This window comes from Prionailurus viverrinus, chromosome B2, assembly GCF_022837055.1.
Source record: "Prionailurus viverrinus isolate Anna chromosome B2, UM_Priviv_1.0, whole genome shotgun sequence".
NCBI lineage: Eukaryota > Metazoa > Chordata > Mammalia > Carnivora > Felidae > Prionailurus > Prionailurus viverrinus.
The window spans coordinates 100126309-100151836 of NC_062565.1; the positions used below are offsets into that span (position 1 = coordinate 100126309).

General features: G+C 39.0%; 1 protein-coding gene across 5 annotated transcripts in view; it reads right to left on the reverse strand.

The window, feature by feature from the left end:
- Positions 1–25528, reverse strand: part of CDK19 (cyclin dependent kinase 19) — a 192783-nt gene that overhangs the window by 128596 nt on the left and 38659 nt on the right. For 2 of the 5 annotated variants that reach the window (XM_047859495.1, XM_047859492.1), the window contains exon 2: positions 15304–15365. The exons of 2 other annotated variants lie outside the window; for them this stretch is intronic. The gene's annotated coding sequence lies outside the window, so the exon portion shown is untranslated. Of the gene's footprint in view, positions 1–15303; positions 15366–23609; positions 23664–25528 lie in introns of those variants that run through there. One more of the 5 variants, XM_047859494.1, reaches the window with a different exon arrangement.

Genomic DNA, 25528 nt, shown 5'->3' on the forward strand with positions numbered 1-25528 from the left:
GACACTCTACAAGAAAATTGGCCTGGCACCTAAAAAGAAAGAAAAAAAAAAAAAAAAGGTAAAATGGGGAAGGAGTCTATTTAAGACATGTAACAACCAAATATTGTGTATGAAAATCTTGACTAGACTGTGGTTCAAATAAAAACAGCTACCCCGAATAGCCAAAGTAATGCTGAAACAGAAAACCAAAGCTGGAGGCATCACAATTCCAGACTTCAAGCTGTATTACAAAGCTATAATCATCAAGACAGTATGGTAATGGCACAAAAACAGACACATAGGTCAATGGAACAGAATAAAGAAGCCAGAAATGGACCCACAAACGTTTGAGTGCCGCATCAGGCTCTGTGCTGACAAGTTCAGAGCCTGGAGCATGCTTGGGATTCTGTCTCCATCTCTCTAAGCTCCTCCCCAATTCAGGCACGCGCTCTCTCTCTCTCTCTCTCAAAAATAAACATTAAATTTTTTTTTTAATTAAAAGAAAAAAGAAATGGACCCACAAACATATGGCCAACTAATCTTTAACAAAGCAGGAAAGAATACTCAATGGAAATAAGACACTCAGTTCAGCAAATGATGGTGGGAAAACTGAACAGCAACATGCAGAAGAATGGATCTGGACTATTTTCTTACACCATACACAAAAATAAACTCAAAATGGATGAAAGACCTAAATATGAGACAATAAACCATCAAAATCCTACATGAGAAAATAGGCAACAACCTCTTTGATCCAGCCACAGCAACTTCTTACTCGACACGTCTCCACAGGCAAGGCAAACAAAAGCAAAAATGAACTTCTGGAACCTCATCAAGATAAACAACTTCTGTACAGCAAAGGAAATAATCATCAAAACTAAAAGGCAACCAAGAGAATGGGAGAAGATATTTGCAAATGACATATCAGATAAAGGGTTAGTATCTAAAATCTATAAAGAACTTACCAAACTCAACACCCAAAAAACAAATAATCCAGTGAACAAATGGGCAAAAGACAGGAATAGACACTTTTCCAAAAAAGACATCCAGATGGTCAACCAACACATGAAAAGATGTTCAACATAACTCATCATCAGAGAAATACAAATCAAAACACAGTGAGATACCACCTCACACCTGTCAGAATGGCTAAAATGGAAAACTCAGGCAACAACAGATGTTGGCGAGGATGCAGAGAAAGGGGAACCCTTTTGCACTGCTGGTGGGAATGCAAACTGGTGCAGCCACTCTGGAGAACAGTATGGAGGTTTCTCAAAAAATTAAAAAAGAGAGCCACCCTACAACCCAGCAATTGCACTAGTAGGTATTTATCCAAAGAATACAAAAATGCTGATTCAAAGGGACACATGTACTCCAGGTTTATAGTAGCACTAACAACAACAGCCAAATTACAGAAAAAGCCCAAATATACATTGTCTGATGAATGGATAAAGAAGATGTGGTAAATATATACAATGGAATATTACCCAGTAATCAAAAAGAATGAAATCTTGCCATTTGCAACAACGTGGATGGAACTAGAAGTGTATGATGCTAAGCGAAGTAAGTCAGTCAGAGAAAGACAAATATATGATTTCACTCATATGTGAAATTTAAGAAACAAATCAGATGAACATAGGGAAAGGGAAGGAAGAATAAGATTAAAAACAGAGAGGGAGGCAAACCATAAGAGACTCTTAAATACATAGAACAAACTGAGGGTTACTGGAGGGGTGTTGGGTAGGAGAATGGGCTAAATGGGTGATGGCCATTAAGGAGGGCACTTGTTATATATAAGCACTTGGTGTTATACGTAAGTGACCAATCACTAACTTCTACCCCCGAAACCATTATTACACTATATGTCAACTAACTTGGATTTAAATAAAAGGAAAAAAAAAAACAACAGCTAAAAAGCTTTATTTGTAGGACAGCAGTGAAAATCCATAGACTAGATGTTATTTTATCATGGCTAATTTAATTTTTTAATTTTTATTTTATTAATTTTCTTTTTTTTTAAGTTTCTATTTATTTATTTTGAGAGAGAGCAGAGGAAGGGCAGAGAGAAAGGGAGAGGGACAATCCCAAGCAGGCTTCATGCTGACAGCACAGAGTCCAATGCAGGGCTCAATCCAATGAACTGTGAGATCATGACCTGAGCCAAAATTGAGTCAGATGCTTAACTGACTGAGCCACTCAGGCACCCTGTGTTTTATTAATTTTCTTAAGTAGAGGATAATGGTATGATGGTTATACAGAATATCCTCATTGTCAGGAGATACACATTCAAGTATTTTGGGGTGGCATGTCATGACACTGGCAGCTTAATTTCAAATGGTCAATGTCAGCAAAAGACACACACACACACACACACACACACAAAATACATATATATATATGTATATGTATATGTACATATACATATACATATATATATATATGTATATAGACACACACAGAGTGAGAGATAAAGAAATACAGAAAAATGGTAACAAGACTGAAATCTAGGTGGAGGGTGTGGATGTTCATTGTTCTACAGTTTAAACTTTTCCGCTTTTACAAAACTTTTCTTAATTTAAAAAAAAAAACAAAGAACAAAGTAACAAGCAGTAGTTAGCAAGTTAAAAGAAAAATAAAGAAGTTGTATACAAAAGCCAAAAGACAAGTATTAAAACGTAGCTGGGCAAAAGCATCCAATGTAGAAGCAAAGACAAAGAGGAGGGAATGGAGGAAAGCTGGTCGTATTTGGCAGCTGCTGGTGTTTGACGAGACCATGGACCAGTAGATTATGCACTTTGCGCTCAAACTCTCTCAAGGACTGTACTGTACTCTACTTTGTTATTAGAATTACTTGGAATTGACTCATGTCTTTTTTCCCCATCTCCAAATGAGGAAGGAGACTATCTTACTCATTTCTCTTTATTTTTTAGGAGCTAACAAAGTGCCTTGCAAATAGTAGAAACTAAACATTTGTTGCACTGAAATAAATGTTTTTATTAGTCTCGATCAACTTAAAAAATATTTTCAGCATAATAGAAAATCTGGAAAATTTTATTTCCTTAAAAGTTTATTTGGAGAGAGCAGGGGAAAGAGAGAGAGGGAAGGAGGGAAAGAGGGAGAGAGAATGAGTAGGGGAGGGACAGACAGAGGGAGAGAGAGAGAATCCCAAGCAGGCTCCGGGCTGTCAGCACAGAGCCCGATGTGGGGTTCAATCTCATGAAACCTGGGATCCTGACCTAAGCCAAAATCAAGAGTTGGATGCTTAACCAACTGAGCCACCCAGGCGCCATTTAAATTTTTTTTTTAAGTGAACTCTACACCCAGCGTGGGGCTTGAACTTACAACCCCAAGACCAAGAACCGCATGCTCTACCAACTAAGCCAGCCAGGCACCCCACAAACACCAGTAGTTTTAATGGAAAAGTCATCATATCTAAAAAAATAACCAGAAAGCAAACTATCTCCTTCTAGGAGGAAAGGAGAAAAATAGAAATTACTTTCTCATTCTCAAATCTAGCACTGTCAGGTGAGATACGAGAACAACTTGCTCCTTTTAGGCACATTTTCCTATTTCTGTCTTCACAAGATCATCCCAAATCATAAGTCTCAATGAAAAATAAATACTCAAAAGACAAATTAAGAGTCAAGATTGTGACCGGGGCACAGGGGTACAAGAGCACCTGGCTCCAGGGGTCCCAAACAGAGCAGGATCGGCCACATGCCGATCTCTTTCACCAGAGAGAGGGAAATAAGTGGTGAGGAACAAGAAAGGAATTCTATTCCAGGAGGCCAATGCCCAGAAGACAGCGGACTAGCATCCCGAAGACTGTCGCCAAAGTGCTGAAAATACTTCCAGGTTTATATAGGGAAAATGTGGGGCAAAGATGGGCGGGTACGTGCAGGTGGGCAGTGAAGGTCAAATCAATCACTGCTGGAGTCAATCACGGGTGGGGGTTTGCTGGCTCAGGGCTGCCCTCATTGCTCTAGTGGGTAGTTTCAGTTCCCATCAGAGGATGCTTTGCCCTCAGGGTCTTCCGCTTGAGCCACAGACAAACTGGAAAGAACCCAACTGGAAAGTTTGAAGTCCAACCGGAGGCAGCCAAAGTCCTCTTTTAAGATGTGAAAATCAACACTTCAAATTGAAATACATGTTTTTCACCATACTACTTAAGTTTCTGCCAAACCTACACCACTGAGGAATCTTCTTTTGAGAAAATTTCAGTTTCGCATGTTTTCCTGGCTGACCTTAACTACTGTGATAATAGAAAATGTGATATTGTGATATAATAAGAAATATATATTTTGGTCTTCCTCCAGGATTCCTGGCTCATAGCTCCTAAAAGCCTTGCAATTTCCTAAGTGTTTAGAGCACAGAGTCATCTTTTATTATAACATTTGGTTTGTGTTCCTGGAATAGCTCCAGAAGGATAAAAGTGAAAGAACCGCTTTTGTTATTCATAACAAGCCCCTTTCAACTACACTGCGTTAAAGAGGTGATGCTTAGAAAGTCCCTGGATAACCACTGGATGGGGGCTGGTTGATAGGGGGAAAACCAGGTGATGAGAACTTTCACTCCACCCCTCAACAGTACCCACATCCCCAAGAAGTTGGTTGGAAGTGGAAAACCAATGGTCAACAACTTATTCCATCATGCCTACATAATGAAGCCTCCATAAAAAATCTCTGAAGTACACAGTTCTAGATTGGTCAACGGGAATACATCTGCTTGCCAGGAGGGTGGCACACCTCAAAACTCCATGGATACAAAAGTTCCTGTACTCCAGACCTTCCAGACATAGACCTAGCTCTATTTATTCTTCATGTGGCTGTTCGTTTGTATTCTTTAATATATTCTTTGTAATAAAGTAGTAATCTAGTAATGAAACTGTTTTCCTGAGTTCTGTGAGCCATTCTAGCAAATGACTGAACCTGAGGAGAGGGTCCTTGGAATTCTCAATTTGTAGCTGAGTTGGACAGAAGTTGTGGGTGACTTGAGAACCCACCACCTTCTACTGGGGTCTGAGGTTGGGGGCAATCTTGTGAGACTGAGCCCTTAGTCTGTGGAGTCTGCATCAACTTCAAGCAGTTAGTGTCAAAATTGAGTTAAATTGTAGGATATCCAGCTGGCGTCGGAGAATTTGTCAGGATGAGGGAAAAAACCCACACATCTAGTGTCAGAAGTGTTCTGGAAAGTGTCGGATTTAAGCAGAATTGTGAATAGAAAAAGAAATAGAGTTTTCCCTTTCAGACAGTCTATTTAATAATATAGTAAGTATCCCTGCTAGAACCCAAACCATTCAAACCATTATAATCCACAATCTCTGAACTACATTTGAAAGAAAAAAGAGAAATCCTTTAAAGGACTTTACTTGAAACTTTAACCAGCAAGGCACATAAATCATAAAGTAAAAAGTCAGCTCTTAGCTATTAAGATTTAATTTTCTGGAGCACCTAGGTGGTTCAGTCAGTTGAGAGTCTGACTCTTGATTTTGGCTCAGGTCATGATCCCAGGGTCTTAGGATCAAGCCCCGCATTGGGCGCTGCACTGAGTATGGAGCCTGCTTAAGATTCTTCCCCTTGCCCCTCTCCTCTACCCTTGTTCTTGCTCTAAAATTTAATTTTTTTTTTTTAGTAAAAAAAGAATTAGGGGCATCTGGGTGGCTCAGTCAGTTGAGCGTCCAACTTCGGCTCAGGTCATGATCTCGCGGTCTGTAGATTCAAGCCCCATGTTGGGCTCTGTGCTGACAGCTCAGAGCCTGGAGCCTGCTTTGGATTCTGTATCTCCTTCTCTCTCTCTCTCTCTCCGTACCTCCACTGCTTATCCTCTGTCTCTCTCAGAAATAAATATTTTTTTTTAAAAAAGAATTAATTTTCTTTTAAAAGTTTCCATGAACAAAAACTAATTGGTTTGTATAAAAAATCAGGTAAACCTAATGTTGTCAAATGATCCATTTCATAAGAATGTCAACCTAAGATCAAATTTTAGTCACTAAAAAGCTAAAAAACAAGAAGTTAGAAATATAAAGCTGCTGCTGATCCAAGAAAAAAGATAAATACCAATAATAAGAGCCAGCCAAATCAACTTAGAGGGAAACAATATTTTTTCTGTTATCATTACATCACCTTCAAAACATAAAAATTAACATAATCCAATAGCACAGCACATTTATAATAAGAGTTGTAATAATAGCTACATTTATATAGTACTTAGTACAAGGCAGGCACCACTTTAAGAGTCTCAACTGTATTAACTCTTCTAATCCTCACAATATGCTGTGAAGCAGATACTATCACCATCTCACTGTACAGAGACGGACACTGAAAACAGGGAGGTTAAGTAACTCACTCTAGATCACACAGCTAGGTAAATGGCAGATTCAGGATTCACCTGGATCTAGGAAGTCTGTGCCCAGAGTCTGTGCTTTTAATCACGATAGCTTCATTTCTCGTTCCCCTTCTGGAAAAAGGGAATATCGTGTGTCAGATGCAGAAGAGTAAGATGCATTGGAAGTTCAGTAAGGCTGGTTGAAAACAGGTGAAAGCAAGTTAAAGCTGAAGGAGAAAAGAGGCAGGGCCAGAGCAAACAGAGCAGGTGAACCACATTAAGGAAACTGGACTTAATCCAAGAAAAGAAGGTTTTAAGCAATCTGTGTGTTTGTGATTCCGTGTTTCAGGTAAGTTGAAGTTGAAAGGACTGTGGTGTTGTCTAAATGGAGATGCCCAAAAGGCATTTGGATGAACCAGTATCTTAGAAGGGAGATGTGGACAGGAGATGGAGAGGTGAAAGCATTTAGAAAATGAAAGCATGAGAATAGCAGGGGACAGAACCCTGAAGAACATCATTTAAGAAAAAGGATCCTACAGTATTAACAATGTAAACTACGTGATTTGGTGCTTAGCACTGCTAAGTGGTTTCTAATTCTTTACGCTTCTCTTTCCAACACTAAGTTCACTGAAAACAATGAATGATACCTCCTATAGGCCTTTGCAAATCCACAGCATTTAGCATATTAATGGCTATTTGTGGGATACTTAACTAAATGAGATACAGCAAAGGGATAAATACTTGATTTTTCTTGATTTTAGGAAAATCCTTTTTAAAAGATTCTCTTTGATCTTCCATACCCCCCCCCCCCCCCCCACCGCCCCAGGCTTTTGCTCTCTCTGCACTTGCTACACTGACTGCTCTAACCCAGCAAAGATAAGCTTCGGGACTGAGGACATGTTCCCATGCAGTGGTTCTGTGATCCACTCTCATACTCAAAACCTAATAAGCAAATCCAGTTGAAATGATTTTAAGAGGAAAATGGAGGAGAGGGGTTCTCATTTAAAATAAAAGACATGGGGCGCCTGAGTGGCTCAGTTGGTTAAACACCCGACTTTGGCTCAGGTCATGATTTCACAGTTCTTGAGTTCAAGCCCCGCGTCGGCTCTGTGCTGACAGTTCCGAGCCTGGAGCCTGCTTCAGATGCTGTGTCTCCCTCTCTCTCTCTGCCCCTTTCCTGCTCACGCTCTGTCTCTCAAAACTAAACATTTAAAAAAAATTTTTTTTAATAAGTAAAAGACAAAATTTCTTCTATTGCATTTTTCTACTATAGCAGAAATTTTTCTTACATTTTTATATTATACTGTCAAATCACAAAATACTTCCTGTTTGTGGCCCTCTGTCTTTCCCATGGTTATGAATCCCCCTGATCTGTCTTTCCCCTTATTAATCCTATCCAGTAAGACAAGGTCAAGCTTTTCAGAAATTTTGTGAACACTTTATCTCTTCTCTGCATTCACCAAGCACATCTCTGTACTATACACATGACATTCATCACATGCCACTTCATATGGTACTTTTCCACAATGTGTGACTTAGAGAGCATGGGATATGGAATTATACACCTATTATATATACTAAGTCACACAGCTAATAAGTTACTTACACCCTCAGGTTACCAGTTTTTGCATTTATGAATTGAGAATAATACTAACAACACTACACAACTATTTTGAAAATAATTGAGATCACATATATAAAATGCTTAGCACATGTCCAGCTAGAGACTCAATAAATGTCAGTTCTTTTTTTTTTTAAGGTTTTACATATATGTGCAATCTAAAAACCAAAACAAATGAAGAAATAACCCCTAAAACAAACTTAAATACAGAGAACAAACTGGTGGTTGCCAGAGGGAAGGTGGGTGGGGAGATGGGTGAAATAGGCAAATGGACTTAGGAGGTAGGAACTTTCAGTTATAAAATAAACAAGTCATGGAGATTAAAAGTACAGCATAGTGGGGGGGCGCCTGGGTGGCTCAGTCGGTTAAGCGTCCGACTTCAGCTCAGGTCATGATCTCACTGTCCGTGGGTTTGAGCCCTGCGTCGGGCTCTGTGCTGACTGCTCAGAGCATGGAGCCTGTTTCAGATTCTGTGTCTCCCTCTCTCTCTGACCCTCCCCTGTTCATGCTCTGTCTCTCTCTCTCTCAAAAATAAATAAATGTTAAAAAAAAAAAATTAGGGGCGCCTGGGTGGCGCAGTCGGTTAAGCGTCCGACTTCAGCCAGGTCACGATCTCGCGGTCCGTGAGTTCAAGCCCCGCGTCAGGCTCTGGGCTGATGGCTCAGAGCCTGGAGCCTGTTTCCGATTCTGTGTCTCCCTCTCTCTCTGCCCCTCCCCCGTTCATGCTCTGTCTCTCTCTGTCCCAAAAATAAAATAAAATAAAACGTTGAAAAAAAAAATTAAAAAAAAAAATTAAAAAAAAAAGTACAGCATAGGGAATAGTCAATAATATTTTAATAACATTGTATGGTGACAGATGGTGACAACACTTATCATGAAGAGCACTGAATAATGTATGGAATTGTTGAATCACTATGTTGTCCACCTGAAACTAATATGACATTGTATGTTAACTGTACATCAATTAAAAAAACATATAGTGCAGTATGGGGCGCCTGGGTGGCTCAGTTGGTTAAGCATCCGACTTTGGCTCAGGTCATGATCTCCCAGTTTGTGAGTTTGAGCCCCGCGTTAGGCTCTGTACTGACAGCTCAGAGCCTGGAGCCTGCTTTGGATTCTGTGTCTCCCCTCTCTTTCTGTCCCTCCCCTGCTCATGTTCTGTCTCTCTCTCTCAATAATAAATAAACATTAAAAAAATATATATATAGCACAGTAAAGCAAAACAAGAATTCAGGAACCATGGAAATTCACCCTTTTAAAATGTATATTTCAGGGGCGCCTGGGTGGCTCAGTCCATTGAGCATCCGACTTCGGCTCAGGTCATGATCTCACAGCCCGTGAGTTCGAGCCCGCGTCAGGCTCTGTGCTGACAGCTCAGAGCCTGGAACCTGCTTCGGATTCTGTATCTCTGTCTCTCTCTGCCCCTCCCCTGTTCATGCCTGCCTGCTCACTCTCGCTCTCTCTCTCTCTCAAAAATAAGTAAACATTAAAAAAATTGCAAACTTTCCTTAAGATAATATGAAAGAAGAAGCCTGTGAGTAAACATTTCAATTAGAATGCTTAGGAAGGGATACAGGAATATGAGTTTTTGGCAAATATCAGCAAAAATGAAACGTAACATTTGAAATTAACATTTCCTATATGGATAATAGTTTTCTGAGTGGAGGTGTCATCATGTGTGCCTTCACAGCCATCACAATACCTAGCAACTAACAATCAAATATTTAATGGATTAATTGATCAGAGGGCTGATGTTATTGGTTATCTACCTTTTCTAATAAAATGGAGGTTTACAGGGGCACCTGGGTGGCTCAGTCGGTTGAGCGGCCGACTTCGGCTCAGGTCATGATCTCGTGGTCCGTGAGTTCGAGCCCCGCGTCGGGCTCTGTGCTGACCGCTCAGAGCCTGGAGCCTGTTTTGGATTCTGTGTCTCCCTCTCTCTCTGATCCTCCCCCATTCATGCTCTGTCTCTCTCTGTCTCAAAAATAAATAAACGTTAAAAAAAAATGGACATTTACAGTAAGAGTCTCAAATTAAGTTTTTCATTCAACAAATAGTTTTGCCTATGGCAGTGCATATTTGGACCCTACAAGGATTATAATAATATATTGAGGTAAAATCTTCGTCCTACAGAAGTTCACAAAAGAGTGGAGGAACTAAGTAATGTGTGCAGTTACGATATAACATAAAATATAAAAAACTGCCTGAATCCCATGATTTAAAATATTTTTAAAACCATCGATTTAGGGGCGCCTGGGTGGCGCAGTCGGTTAAGCGTCCGACTTCAGCCAGGTCACGATCTCGCGGTCCGTGAGTTCGAGCCCCGCGTCGGGCTCTGGGCTGATGGCTCGGAGCCTGGAGCCTGTTTCCGATTCTGTGACTCCCTCTCTCTCTGCCCCTCCCCCGTTCATGCTCTGTCTCTCTCTGTCCCAAAAATAAATAAAACGTTGAAAAAAAAAATTTAAAAAAAAAAAAAAAAACAAAAAAAAAACCATCGATTTAATCCTATCTTTCTTACAGAAGATTCAATGAGAGGAAGAGAGTGGGAGGAAGAGAAAGAGTCCTCCTATGACCTAACATGAGCAGTACATTACATCTCTTATACTATTGATTAGGATAATCTATTAAGATTGTTATACTCCATGGAAAGAAACTAGATGGCTTCCCTAAGATCAGAAAAAGGCACTCCTGTTCAATATCATACTGGAAGTCCTAGCTAATACAGTAAAATAAGGAAATAAAAAGTATACCAATTAAGGAGGAAGAAATAAAACCTCTGTTTACAGATGGTTTGATTATCTTTGGAGAAAATACCAAAGAATCAACAAAAAAAAAAAAAAAAAGAAAGAAAAAAATACCTCCTGGGACAAATAAATGATTATAGCAAGGTTTCAGGATACAAGGTTAATATACAAAAGTCAATTACTTTCTTGTATATCAACAATGAAAAGTTGGAGTTAAAATTAAATTTAAAATATAATAACATTTACATTAGCTCCCCCCAAAATGAAACACTTTTGTATAAATCTAACAAAGGATGTACAAGATCTATATAAGGAAAACTGAGGAAAGAAATCAAGAAAGATCTAAATAAAGGGAGAGAGATTCCATGTATATGACTATGAATACCCCAATTGACAAGATATCTGTTCTTCCCAACTTAATCTATAGATTCAACACAATCCCAATCAAAATCCCAGCCAATTATTTTGTGGACATTGACAAAATGTCTCAAGTTGACATGGAAAAACAAAAGACTCAGAATATCCAACACAATTTTGAAGAAGAAAAAGGCAAAAGACTGACATTATCCAACTTCAAGATTTACTATAAAGCTACAGTAATCAAAACAGGGTAGCATTGGGACACCCGGGTGGCTCAGTTGGTTAAGCATCAGACTTTGGCTCAGGTCATGATCTCATGGTTTGTGAGTTTGAGCCCTGCATTGGGCTCTGTGCTGACAGCTCAGAGCCTGGAGCCTGCTTCAGATTCTGTGTCTCCCTCTCTCTCTACCCCTTCCCTGCTCACACTCTGTCTCTCTCTCTCTCTCAAAACTGAATAAACGTTTAAAAAAAAAAAAAAAAAGACAGGGTAGCATTGGCAAAAGAATAGGAAATAGATTGATAGGATGGAATGGAAAGCCCAGAAATAGACCAACACAAATACAGTCAAATGATCTCTGTCTGACAAAGGGACAAAGGACAACATGAGAGAAAAAACAGTATTTCAACAAATGGTGCCTAAACAAATGGGACATCCACATAAAAAAAAAATTAATCTAGACACAGACCTTACACCCTTCACAAAAATTAGTTCAAAATGGAACACAGATCTAAATGTAAAATATAAAACAGTAAAACTCCCATAAGACAATGTAGGAGAAGATCCAGATGATCTTGAGTTTGGAGATGACTTTTGACTAAAATTAAAAATTTCTCTGCAAAAGATACTTTCAAGAGACTAAAAAGACAAGTCACAGACTGGGCGAAAATATTCGCAAAATATATATCAATTAAAAGACTGGTATTCAGGGGCGCCTGGGTGGCTCAGTCAGTTAAGCGTCCGACTTCGGCTCAGGTCATGATCTCGCGGTCCGTGAGTTCAAGCCCCGCATCAGGCTCCGTGCTGACGGCTCAGAGCCTGGAGCCTGTTTCAGATTCTGTGTCTCCCTCTCTCTCTGACCCTCCCCCGTTCATGCTCTGTCTCTCTCTGTCTCAAAAATAAATAAACGTTAAAAAAAAAATTAAAAAAAAAAAGACTGGTATTCAAAATATAAAATTTGATAAAACTCAATAAGGGACCCCATTTATTGAGGTGAAATGACCCCATTTTAAAATGGGCAAAAGACAGGCACCTGGGTGGCTCAGTCAGTTAAGTGTCTGACTGGGCTCAGGTCACGATCTTGCGGTCCGTGAGTTTGAGTCCCACATCGGGCTCCATGCTGACAGCTCAGAGTCTGGAGCCTGCTTCGGATTCTGTGTCTCCCTCTCTCTCTGTCCCTCCCCAACTCACACTGTGTCTTTGTCTCTCAAAAATGAATAAACATTAAACAAAAATTTTTTTTTCAACGTTTATTTATTTTTTTTTGGGACAGAGAGAGACAGAGCATGAATGGGGGAGGGGCAGAGAGAGAGGGAGACAGAATCGGAAACAGGCTCCAGGTTCCGAGCCATCAGCCCAGAGCCTGATGCGGGGCTCGAACTCACGGACCGCGAGATCGTGACCTGGCTGAAGTCGGATGCTTAACCGACTGCGCCACCCAGGCGCCCCTAAACAAAAATTTTTTTTAACAGGCAAAAGACCTACACAGACATCTCACCGAAGAAGATATGCAGATGACAAATAAGCATATGAAAAGATGGTCAACATCATATGTCATTACAGGGCTGCAAATTAAAACACAAGACAAGATACACCCACTTAAATATAGTCAAATGATCTCTGACAATGGGACAAAGGATATACCTATTAGAATGGCCAAAACCCAGAAAATCAAATGCTAACAAGGACGTGAAGCAATAGGGGAGCCACTTAATTGTTGGTGGAGATGCAAAATGATACAGCCACTTTGGAAGAGTTTGGCAGTTTCTTATAAAACCAAACATTCTCTTATCATACGATCCAGCAATTACACTCCTTGGTATTTACCCAAATGAACTAGAAACTATGTCCACACAACAACTGGCACATGAATGAATGTTTATAGTAGCTTTCCTCATAATTGCCAAAATCTGGAAGCAATCAAGATATCCTTCAGTAGGTGAATGGATAAATAAATTGTGGTCCATCCAGACAATGAAATGTTATTCAGCACTAAAAAGAAATGAGCTATCAAGCCATAGAAGGGCATGGAGGAAGCTTAAATGAAGGAAGCTAATCTCAGGCTACATGCTGTATGATTACAACTATGCCATTCTGAAAAAGGTAGAACTATAGAGACAGGTAAAGATCAATGGTTGCCAGGGACCCAAAGGAAAGAAGCCAGGGATAAATAAGTGGAGCCCAGGATATGTTCAGGGCAACAAAATTACTCTGTTTGATATCATATTAGTGGATACATATGATTATACATGGTCAAACCCACAGATTGTACAACCCAAAGAGTGAACCTGAAGGTAAACTGTGGGCTTTAATTAATAATAATCTAACAATACTGGCCCATCAATTATAGCAAATATACCACACTAATGCAAGATGGTTAAGGTGGGGGAGTAAGGGGGTATATGAAAACCCTCTGTACTTTCCACTCAATTTTTCTATAAACTTAAAACTGCTCTAAAAAATAAAGACAATCATTTTTGAAAAAATATTTTAGAACCATCTATTTCATCACATCCCATCTCATAGAAATTGGGGGATAAGGACATGGGGAGGAGAGTCTTTCTCTGCCTTGATAGAAGCAGAACTTTTACCTTTATAAAAGTTCTTTTATCTTTAACTTTATATCTTGTATTTTTTATGCTAGTGCTTAGGGTAATATATTGAGATTCTCAACTGGTAACAAAATATACCACACTCAGGTTAGTTAAGCAAACATAAGGCTGCATAATTCAACAGTAGTGAATATAGCCAACTAGCCTGAAAATGAAGCATGAAAAGGCCTTCAAGAAATTACTTCTAATATTGTCAGTAAATAGAAAATATCCTCCAACCGGCCACTGAAAAGTAAAAGAAAGGAGAAATGGCCTAAGGGGTAAAATTGCAGCTAACTACAATAAACAGTCTGAAACTCATTTATCTCCCCATTAACTATCTCCTAGTTAATAAAAGCTTCTCTGAATAGGAGGAAAGAGAAAGAGTTACACTCGGTTGATTATAAAATGGAATGATCCTGTGTTGGGCACTGAGTAGAAATTTACCAAATATGTACTACCCTAACTTCGCATAAGGTGTACAACCTGCATTTAAAATATAAGGTATAGCCACTACAGATGAAATTTCCACAAGAAATAAGAAAGCCATTCCTCTAATCCCATTCAGAATCTATCTCAAAACTAGCCACATTATGAACATTATGTCTAAGAGTACAACATTTTGTCAGCTGCTATAGACCTTTAAAAGCAAAACAGACGACAACAAAAAGCCTCTATTCAAGCATCATCGAAGAAAGTTCGTAAGTGGTTTTACAAATTCACAGAAAGTACTATCTATACTAACTGGCACATAAAAGGTAAAACGTTTCTATTGTTTAAAAAAAAAAAAAAAAAAAAAAGTCAAAGGAGCATTACCCCGGAAAGGTGTGTCACATTATTTTCTTTAAAAGGAACTCATTAAGAAGGTCTCTATAAAAACATATTTTACAAATATGTGGGATGTGTTTGTTTCTCTCCTGAGACAAGAACTAACTTGAGAGAAGAGCATATTAACACATTCTGAAGAGAGAAGTAATTAACATATTGGAAACTAACATTTTTGGCACATGGGACCTACAGCAAGAATGTCTATCCTCTAGTCATGAGTCATGGACTAGGCTGCCTCTATTGTGAAGCAATCTTTCAGTAAAAGGAGCAGCAGGGAAGAATGCAACATATGAATAATGCCTTGGACAACCTCCCAGGAAGAAATCATCACGAAGCTAGGTCTGAGAAAGCGAGGCAGTAGAAACCATACATTATGATGCTCTCTTTTCTTAATCACTCCTACTCTTTAGTTAACAGCAGAGAGTGAAATTCAGTCTTTAGTTCTATCTAAAGGTTTATATTTTGTACGGATTTTAATAATACTAAATAAAATTACAGAACCTGGTCTTTAATTTTGCGAATTATTTAATGCATCATTATAAATTATTTTGTGGCGACATTTGTGACGAGTTCTCACCTGTCACATACCCACCCCAGCACACACACACAGTGACACCAGAAGGCAACACTCTGCTTTACCTTCTGCTGAAAAGTCTGCTACCTCCAACGCTTGAGGTCCATACACGAAGCCCTCCTGGAATCTATGAACACAGCAGAGGCAAAAGGCAGAGAAGTTTATGTAGATTTAAAGTTACACTGCCCAAAACATAAAATGCCAAATGCCTATCACAAGTCTACATATCTGCCAAGGAAATCAGATCTCAGATTTGACAATGAGCAAATCAACAGTATACTGATAATATTCAGAGTTCATTATATGTTATGCAGCTAATTGCATGAAAAAAAAAAAAACAAAAGTTGAGCCTTAATTTATATTCTCACCAAAAGAAGTGACTTGTACTACTGGAGATACTAAGAGGAGCAACAAGGTAGGAATTCATATATGCCGAAAGTAACAAATTAATTTTTAAAGTTACGTGAGAGAGGGGGGGCCTGGCTGGTTCAATTGGTAGAGCATGCAACTCTTGATCTCAGGGTCCTGAGTTCAAGCCCCATGCTAGATGTAGAGGTTACTTATAAATAAATAATAAGTATTAATAAATTAATAAATAATGAAATTATGTGAAGAACCAATAATACATTAAGAATATAAGAGCAGTTAAGCAGAAAAATATTCTTCACATCATGAAATGTGATAGACCCTACAGCTCAAGGTACATTCTTTCTAGGACCCGAGATTGTTGGGGCTACAGAAGAAAAACAATTAGAAACAGATCTGGAAGAGGACAAGGCAGAGGAAAAAGGGAAAAGTAGAACCGTAAAGATATTCTAATGCCAAGATTTAATTTAAGTTGGACAGTAATGTTGAAATGAGTAAGGTACTACATATGCTAGGCAGTAAGGGAGAAATCTACCTTTTCCAATATTATAAAATAAATGTAAGTATGAAACATGAAAAGCTTTTCAGAGAACACCCTTGTAAAAAAAATTAAGGATATAATCAGGTAAAATCTTTAGAACTCAGATTTCACTCATTCTTTTCTTTTGTAGGATAAAAGACTTACAAAATGCAGCTGATGTAGATGGGCAGGAATTAGATAATTTTACTAGCTATTAAATTTAAAAGAGGGGGGGTGCCTGGGTGGCTCAGTCGGTTAAGCGTCCAAATTCGGCTTAAGTCATGATCTCACAGTTTGTGGGTTCAAGCCCCGCACTGGACTCTGTGCTGACAGCTCAGAGCCTGGAACTGTTTCGGATTCTGTGTCTCCCTCTCCCTGCCCCTCCCTGGCTCACACTCTGTCTCTCTGTCTCTCAAAAATAAACATTAAAAAAATTTCTGTTTAATTTAAAAGAGGGGGGCATGTTATTTTTATGTAATATTTAGAAATCCTTAAAAAATGTCATCAAATAATTAGGGAAGAAGAAACAAAGTGTTGCCTTAAAACATGTTATGTCAAGGAAGAAACAATATTATAAAACATTTGCCCTAAAGTCAGATGGCTTCAGTTCAAGTTCCAGATAAACCATTCAATTACTTTGAGACATCAAGCAGGTCACTTAATCTCTTAGCACAACCAGAGTTGTTCAATGAGGACTCCTTCACCATCTCACAGATTTATACTGAATATCAAATGAAATAAGATATTAAAAATCACAGAATGCTATATTTTGTAAAAATTTAAATCAGTGCATCTGACTTAAATTACCAACTTAATAAAAGCTGTTATAGGGGCACCTAGGTGGCTCAGTCGGTTAAGCATCCGACTTCAGTTCAGGCCATGATCTCATGGTTCATGAGTTCAAGCCCTGCATTGGGCTGTCCGCTGTCAGCTCAAGAGCCCACTTGGAATCCTCTGTCTCCCTCTCTCTCTGCCCCTCCCCCACTCATTCTTATTCTCATTCTCTCTTTCTCTCTCAAAAATAAATAAGAATTTTTTTTTTAAGTTGTTAGAGGGAATACAGAGCACCAAACCAAGGAATCTGGGGAACCAGACGGGGAAGGAAGCCCAAAGCAAAAAGACTAAGCTGACCAAAAGAGCCTAGAGTAGTTGTAAGGGCTAAATGGCAGCCTGAAAAATCACAGTCCCCAAGAGACGGTTGTACCATATTACTAATTTAGCTATTTGCCCAACATTATCTGCTTCAGATTTATCTTCTCTTAATTCCCAAAACAATCTTATAGACTGCACCCTCCGCTAAAACACTGCTTGTGACATTCTAAGCTAAGGATCTAAGACACTAAGTTACTTACTTGCATATTGCATATATTTCTAAAAACCAAGCTGATACAATCCTCCCCCCATAAAACAATAAGGGCAGCAAAGTCTACTATGAGATGCATGATGTGCCACGAACAATTCCAAGAGCTCCACAGGTATTAAGTCATTTGGTCTTCACAACTCTGAGGTATTATCCTCACTTTACAAATAAAGAAACTGAGACACAAGACCTTAAGAAACTTGCTTAAACACACACAGCCAGAAGTAGCAGATGTGCAATTCAAACAGACTACTTAGTCACTGTATCATCCAGACTATGGAACTAAAATCATATAAACCAGGCACTTCTCTATATGTAAGAAACCAAACAATTATAAATGTTCGTAAGTTCAATCATGCTATATAGATTCTTCAGCATTTGTAACATTTTCCTGGGAACTTAAAATTCAAATGATTGTTGTACAAAACATGTTAAAAACAAAAAGGGAAATGTTTATGACTCCAATCATGAGTAATATATATATGGTCATACATCTCCAAATAACATTAAAATAATACTGGTGTTAGAGAAGCACCGGTGATTTTGTTCCATTTTTTTAAATCGCTGCCATATGGGACACCTGGCTGGCTCAATCAGTAGAATATGCGACTTGATCTCAGGGTCGTGAGTTCGAGCCCCATGTTGGGCAAGGAGCCTAAAGTTAATTAATTAATTAAATAAAACTGCCGCCATGTGATTATATAACTCACTCTTAAATATTTTATAAGCTTTAAAAAAAATTCAACACTAAAGCATAAGAGACTCTTAAAAACTGAGAACAAACTGAGGGTTGATGGGGGGTGGGAGGGAGGGGAGGGTGGGTGATGAGTATTGAGGAGGGCACCTTTTGGGATAAGCACTGGGTGTTGTATGGAAACCAATTTGACAATAAACTTCATATATTGGAAAAAAAAATCAACACAATGAGATACTATCACACGCCCATTAAGATGGCTACTAACAATTTTTTTTTTTTTAAGGTGGAAAATAAGTGTTGGTGAGGATATGGAGAAATTGGAATCCCTGTGTGTTGTTGGTGAGAATGCAAAATGGGGTAATTGCAAAGAAAACAGTATGGCAGTTCCTCAAAAATTTAACAATAAAATTACCATAGTATCCAGCAATTCTACTTCTGGGTATATAGCCAAAAGGATTCAAAGCAGGGACTCTCAAAGAGATATTTATATGCCCATATTCATAGCAGCATTATTCATTATAGCCTAAAACTGGAACTCAACCAAGTCTCCATTGGTGGGTAAATGGATAAACAAACTGTGGTATAGTTGAGGCATACCTCCTGTAATCTCCAGTGATGGAGGCACCCACTTCACTGGGCACATCATACAAGCCTTAATGAAAGACTTGCAAACTTCTCTGAATTTTCATTGCCCTTATCACCCTCAGTCATCAGTCAAGGTTGAAAGAACTAATGGGATCCTCAAACTTAAAACTTCTAAACTTGATGAAACTCCTGGACTTTCCTGGCTAAGCTATTGCTTTTGATCTTGCTGACTGTTCCCAGTTTCCCCTTTGGAAAACAAACTCATTCCACATGAGAAAATCACCAAGAGACCAATGTCTATCACCTTCTGCTGATCCCTTGTTATTTCAGCCTAGTATGACCAGCTACTGTAAGTCTCTAATGTCTTACGCTCAAGCCTATCATTAACAGGTTAAAGAAGCCATCCCAGATCCCAATTCAAAGGATCCCATTGGTCACATTCTAGGCCTGGTGATTCGATATTCCAGAAACATCATCAGAGGACACCAGCCCTCAAACCTCGTTGCAAGGGACCTTACCAAGTGCTCCTGACCACGGACACTGCTGCAAAATTAAAAGGCGTTGAGCCTTGAATACACATCTCACAAAAGGCTCCACCCGACATCCAGTGCTGCACAGACAGGGGAGACCCGCCAAATCAATTTGATGAGGAAGAGAAGTAGCTGACATCAAGGTAGACTGTTACTGCCCAGGACCATGGATCAAGATTTCATACTTTAACTAAACATGAAACTCTTTCTTCTCTTCCTTTCCTTTCCTCTGGCATTGGCTTGGAAAGATAACATACTCATCTTTACCTCCCAGGCCATAACTAAGGAGGTAACTTCTGGAAACTAGAACAACCATTTATATCAGGCTAGGAGAAAATCTATGCCTCTAACTTTTATTAAGCAAAATAAGACATCTCACTGGCAGGCTCCCCTATACTTAACATTGCTGACTTAAAAAGGAACTAGCAGGAGATATTCACGATTCAGGATTCACTTCTTTGACAGGTCCCTATTTCCGTGGTTAGGGATAAATGTAATGAGGCTATGATCGAGAACTTCTCCTTAATTCTTAAAATTATTGCAAAATCTGCAAAAGCAATAGCAGCCCAAAAGAGATCCTTAGACTTTCTAGCCAGAGTTTTTCTTGATAATAGGATAGCTCTTGATTATCTTTTAGCTGAGCAAGGAGGTGTTTATGCTATAGCCAATACCACTAGTTAGTTATGCCTGGATTAACATTTCTGGGGAAGCTGAAACTTAACTACGTAAGATCACTGGGCAGGCCACGTGGCCAAAAAAAAGGTGACTCATTCAGCAGGTCTTTCTTTGATCCATATGATTTAATTTGTTTGGGTCTTGGGGACCATGGCTCCAAAATGCACTCCAAACATTAGAAATTATCCTGTTTATAGTAATCATAATAATCTTACTGGCAAATTGCATTCTCAAAAAAACTCTAAACGCCTGTTAGCAGCCACTAACCACCAAGCAAATGATCTCCCTAAGATGGGGATGTCAGGAAAAACAACAACAACAACAACAACAACAACAACAACAACAAGGATGACTGACTTAAAAACCGCAAACCTGAAGCTGTTACTTGTGAATATCACAGAGATTAGGCCCAAAACATGACCTATGGATACCACACAAAGGAACAGCAACAACAACTGTGGGAACTTTCCAGAGCAATAGCTGAGAGTAGTGCCAATGCCTTAAATTTTGAGCACATCTCTCAGTTAAACTGAGAGTCTAATCCCAAGGAGGTAATTGTTAAAAAGAAAATCAAAAGTCCTAAGAGGCAACACTTAGTTTAAGGCCCCAAGTCAGTAAACCAGGGCTTAACACCAGATCTAAATGTAGTTTCAACTTGCCTAGAAATGTAAGTCTTAACTAGTCAGTCAAAAATTTTCTGATCATCACCACTGAGGTGTGCCACGGGCCTTCTCCATCCCTCAAAAGAAGATATGGTGATCTGCATAATAAGACCTCCAGCCCATTCCTTTAAGGACACATGATCTTGCCTGAAACAGTCCTTTCTTCTGTTTTGCTTAGAACTCTCTTGCCCCACCCTCTTTCCTATAAAAACCTTCCATTTTGTTCAACTCCTCAGAGCACCTCTCTACTTACTTGCTGGATGAGATGCTACCTGATTCATGAATCATTTAATAAAGCCAATTAGATCTTCAAACTTTCTTTTTTAATGTGGTATAAACTTTCTTTTATAATGTGGGGCACCTGGGTAGCTCAGTCAGTTGAGCACCTGACTCTTGATTACCACCCCAGTCGTGATCTCCTAGTTGTGAGATCAAGCCCCTCGGGGGCTCCACAGGGGGCATGGAACCTGCTTGAGAGTCTCTTTCTTCCTCTCCCTATGCCCCTCCCCCACTCAACACTCTTGCTCTCAAAAATAAATAAACATTAAAAAAATAAAATAATATTTTAAAATGTCTAAATGTGGTGTATGCATTCCGACACATACTACAACATAGATTAACCTTAAGGATATTATGCTAGATGCACTAAGTAAGTCACAAAAGGACAAACACTGTGTGATTCTACTTCTGTTGAGGTAGTGGGCAAACGCATAAAGACAAAGTAGGATGGAAGTTGCCAGAGGCTGGGGGAAAGGGAGAAATGTGGAGTTATTCTTTAAAGATACAGGGTTTCCGTTTTGCAAGATGAAAAGAGTTCTGTGGATGGATGGTGGTGACAGCACACAAAACTATGAATGTACTTAATGCCACTGTACAGTTAAGAATGATTAAAATGGTAAATTTTGTGTGCATTTTACCCCATTTAAAAAAAAAAGTCACAATGTGCCAAGTGTACAAAACCTAAAGTATAGAGCAGAAAAATAAAACCACTCATTATTTCATCTTCGAGAAAAACTAATTGCAAATCCCCTTTGAATGTATGTTACCCAGTTGAAAAAACCACACTGGATAGTTTTTTGGAACGTAATACCTATCGATGCCATTCTTATCAATGTTCCTCGTTAGTACCGAAATCTTTAATTTTTCTAAAAGCGTGGAAAGATTTGTAACTCAAGGATTAAAATCATTCAAGCACGATTTTTACTCCCAGAACTTGAACAGTATGGTATCAAAACCATGGCTTCCACCCTCTAGGTTTCCCCGCATAATAGCTTCTCTACTTAGTTACCAAACAGTTACATTTCTTGCATTTCAAGACTATCAACCAAATCTCTTCTGTAAGAGACTAAGCTACTACTACTTAGCAGCTATACTAAATTGGTCTCCCCACCTCCACTCTCAATCCTCTCAGTGGCAGACACTGCTGGTGGTCTATATACCTATTCTCCCTTTACTGCTCAGTAACCGACTCTGGTTTTATCCTGGGCACCATGCCCCCAAGTAATAGTGTACCCTTTCCAGCCTTCCCAGCTGCTAGGACTGGCCAACGAGCTGTAAGTGGAAGTCATGGATGTGACCTTCCAGAAAAGCTACTTGAAGGGAACAGACTTGGCTGGGAGTGTGTCTGGTACTGGGACACGATGGGCGGCACTCTGGCCATCATTTTGGACTGCAAGGTAATAGAAGCAATGCCAACGGACGGTGAAGCAAACAGAAGGAACTCAGTCCTTGATGATCCCAGCTTCATCATACAAAGAACAACCTGTAGGCTTCTCATACCACCCTGCCTTTGCACAGGTGCTTGCAATGGCTTTCTCCCGAACCTTCCTCCCCTCCCCTCCTTCAAATCCCAGCTCCTCCAAAATATTCGCCTGCTGCAGCCACCACCAACACAGGTACAGACAACACATTCATGTACCAAATGTGAATAGAGAGTCTTCCTATGTTTACCTTTTCTAGGCAGGTACTACAATATTTCTCAATTATAATATACGGTTGGTTTTCTTGTCTGCCTTGTCACTAAAGTAAAATTCCCTGAGGACAGAAACCATCAGAAATTCTTTGGCTTTTGATAGCCCTTCACACAGGGTCTAGACTATACAGAAGTACTCAATAAATGTCAGGTGAATGAATCAAGTTCAGAGAAATAGTCATTCTTGAGCCCTTCAAAAACTTCATATTCTCAAACATTTAAAAGCACACTATTGCCTTCATTTAAAGTCATAAAAACTCTGATAATAAGGAATATATCAGAAGACATCAGGATTTTAAGCCAGTTGGTAATACTGTACTTAATTTCCTTAACTATAATGTATCATTTCTCTTCCAAAACAAACCAACTATCCTGAGAGGATAAATAAATCTATTTTTTTTTTCAGTACAACTTTTGAGGTGTTCAAGAGGAGAAAGCAATAGAGAACATTTTCTCTCTTTGCAAGACATCCCTCCGACAAATAGGACCATTTCTGTGCCAAGCATTATACTAAGCAATTAAAATACAGAATAATGAGCTCTTTGAAAGAGAAAAAGCCCCAGGGTATTATTGTGAGTGCATCTATCCCCAACTCCACAAGATGAGAAAGCCTAAAGGAGATAGCATTTAGATTTTTTTTTTTATTTTTAAGGGAAAAAATGAAACTTTTAAGAGATTTTGGTTTCCCACTTTTTATGAGCTCAAGTTTGTTTTTATGTAAAACAGAAGGAGCCAGTGTCTTTTAGTGCCCCCTATATATATCACTGTACCAGGTTCTTTATATACATAATTTCAACTAAGCCTCATAAAACTTCTGTGAGATAGTTCTCCACCTCATTTTAAAGGCTTCACAAAGTACGTGATTTGTGAAGTTAAACAGCTAGGATCTGAACTCAGAAATGCCTGCTTCTAACAAATGCTGTCCATTACATGCTAGCTCATAAATTCTTAGATATAAACATAAAATACAGGAGCCAAGAGAAAGTTGTCAGTAAATAACTCACCAGTTAACTAAGCTTGCATATGCTTCATCGCTGTTTATCACTTTTTGGTTGGGTGCAAGGAAGCCACTTTTTAAATGATGAGAAAAAAACTGACTTTAAAGAGCACAACTGGCTGGGAGGTGCCTGGCTGGCTCAGCCAGTAGAGTATGCAACTCTTGATCTTGGGGTTCTGAATTCAAGCCCCACACTGGGTGTGGAGTCTACTTAATTTAAAAAAATGATAATAATAAGTAAATAAATAAATAAATAACACAACTGATAGAACCAAAATGCAAGTTTCTGAAATAAGCTTTAGAGTATAAACAAAAACCAACAGCAAAATTTCAAAATGTATCTTTCTCATTACTATCTTAATTCCTTCCAGTATAAATACAAGAAAACATTGCAGGGGGCAAGGTCTCTCCTAAATCCTAGGTATCTGTTATACAATTTCAACCCGTGACCCTAAGGAAAGCCTGCCTATTCTCACACATACTATTTAGAATAATACCTCAGGTGAGTAACTACATCCATTAAAAGGTTACTAAAAATGGTAGTAATAATTATAATAGAGATAAAGCAAGAAACTAACTCCAGGGAAAAAGATTAACTTAACACTGTGTTATAATTCAATAACCCTCACCCATGTCTTCTCAAACCTCTATCCACATCTTCTCAAACCCCAAAAGTAGTGTATTACTGTGATACTACATGTATATTCCAGGCAACATTTCATAAGGGGTTCATGAAAGGATGTAACATAAAACTGAACAAGAAGTGTCCTGAAATGGCAGCATTTCAGCTAGGTTTAAAAATGTCCCAACAATGAGGACTGCTCAATGCACAGATAAAAAACCAAAAGAAAAAAGGAGTGAAATTTCCTTCTATGGGACCATTTAAAATGCAGAAATTCTTATCTGTATGAAAGTTCGTGGTTAATCCTATCTGAAAAAGCAAGAGAAGTTGGCATTGGTGACCTAAGTCTTTTTCACCAGGAAATGAATGCCTCGGTTCCAAAAGCCCCAGCCATCAACCAACCAATCATCTTTTAGTTACCTGGATACTGCGGATCCTTCACTGTGTCCCAGAACTCAGAGTCTATGCTAACACTGCATTACTGTGACAATAACACTGAGCCAAAGTGTCATACCATGAATTCTACAGCCTTCTTTCCAATGATGAGAAACACAGCAGAATCTGGTGAAAGCAAGATCCTGCTCAGAAACCCAAACAGCCCTTAATTCAGAGTCAAAAAAATGTCTGCAAATAACTTGCCCAAGTGCCTCCCTCACCCCACTCCAATCTCAGTTCCTCAGAAAAAAAAGTGAAAGATGCGAACAAGGACTTTGTAAAATGTAAAAGTTATGCTACAGTGGGGTGCCTGGGTGGCTCAGTCAGTTAAACATTTGACTCTTGATTTCAGCTCCGGTCACAATCTCAGGGTTTGTGAGTTCAAGCCCTGCTGCGGAAACTGCTTGGGATTCTCTCTCTCCCTCTCCCTGCTCATATCCCATCCACTCTCAAAATAAATACACATTAAAAAAAAAAAAGAAAAAAGTTATGCTACAGTTACACACCAAAACAGAAGCAACTTCTCAAAGGAAACTGCTACCCTGAACTAATTTAAGAGAGAAAAATTAGTAAGAGAAAAATGTATGATATAATAGCTCTTATCTTGTCAAAACAGAATTGAATTCTCACTTGTAGCTCCCCTTCTAAAAAAAAAAAAAAAAAAAAGCCTGGAAACACAGGATGAAAGTAAGAACTCCGGACACACTTCCCAGTCGAATTATGCCATTGGCAAAACTGCTATTTTCCCTTTTTATACCACTTCAAGTGACCCCACAATTTGATCCCAAGTTCTGAGAAATCCACTTAACCACCATTCCGGCCACTTCTCTGGGGGATCCTCCAGCCCATTCATCCAACTGGTCATTGAA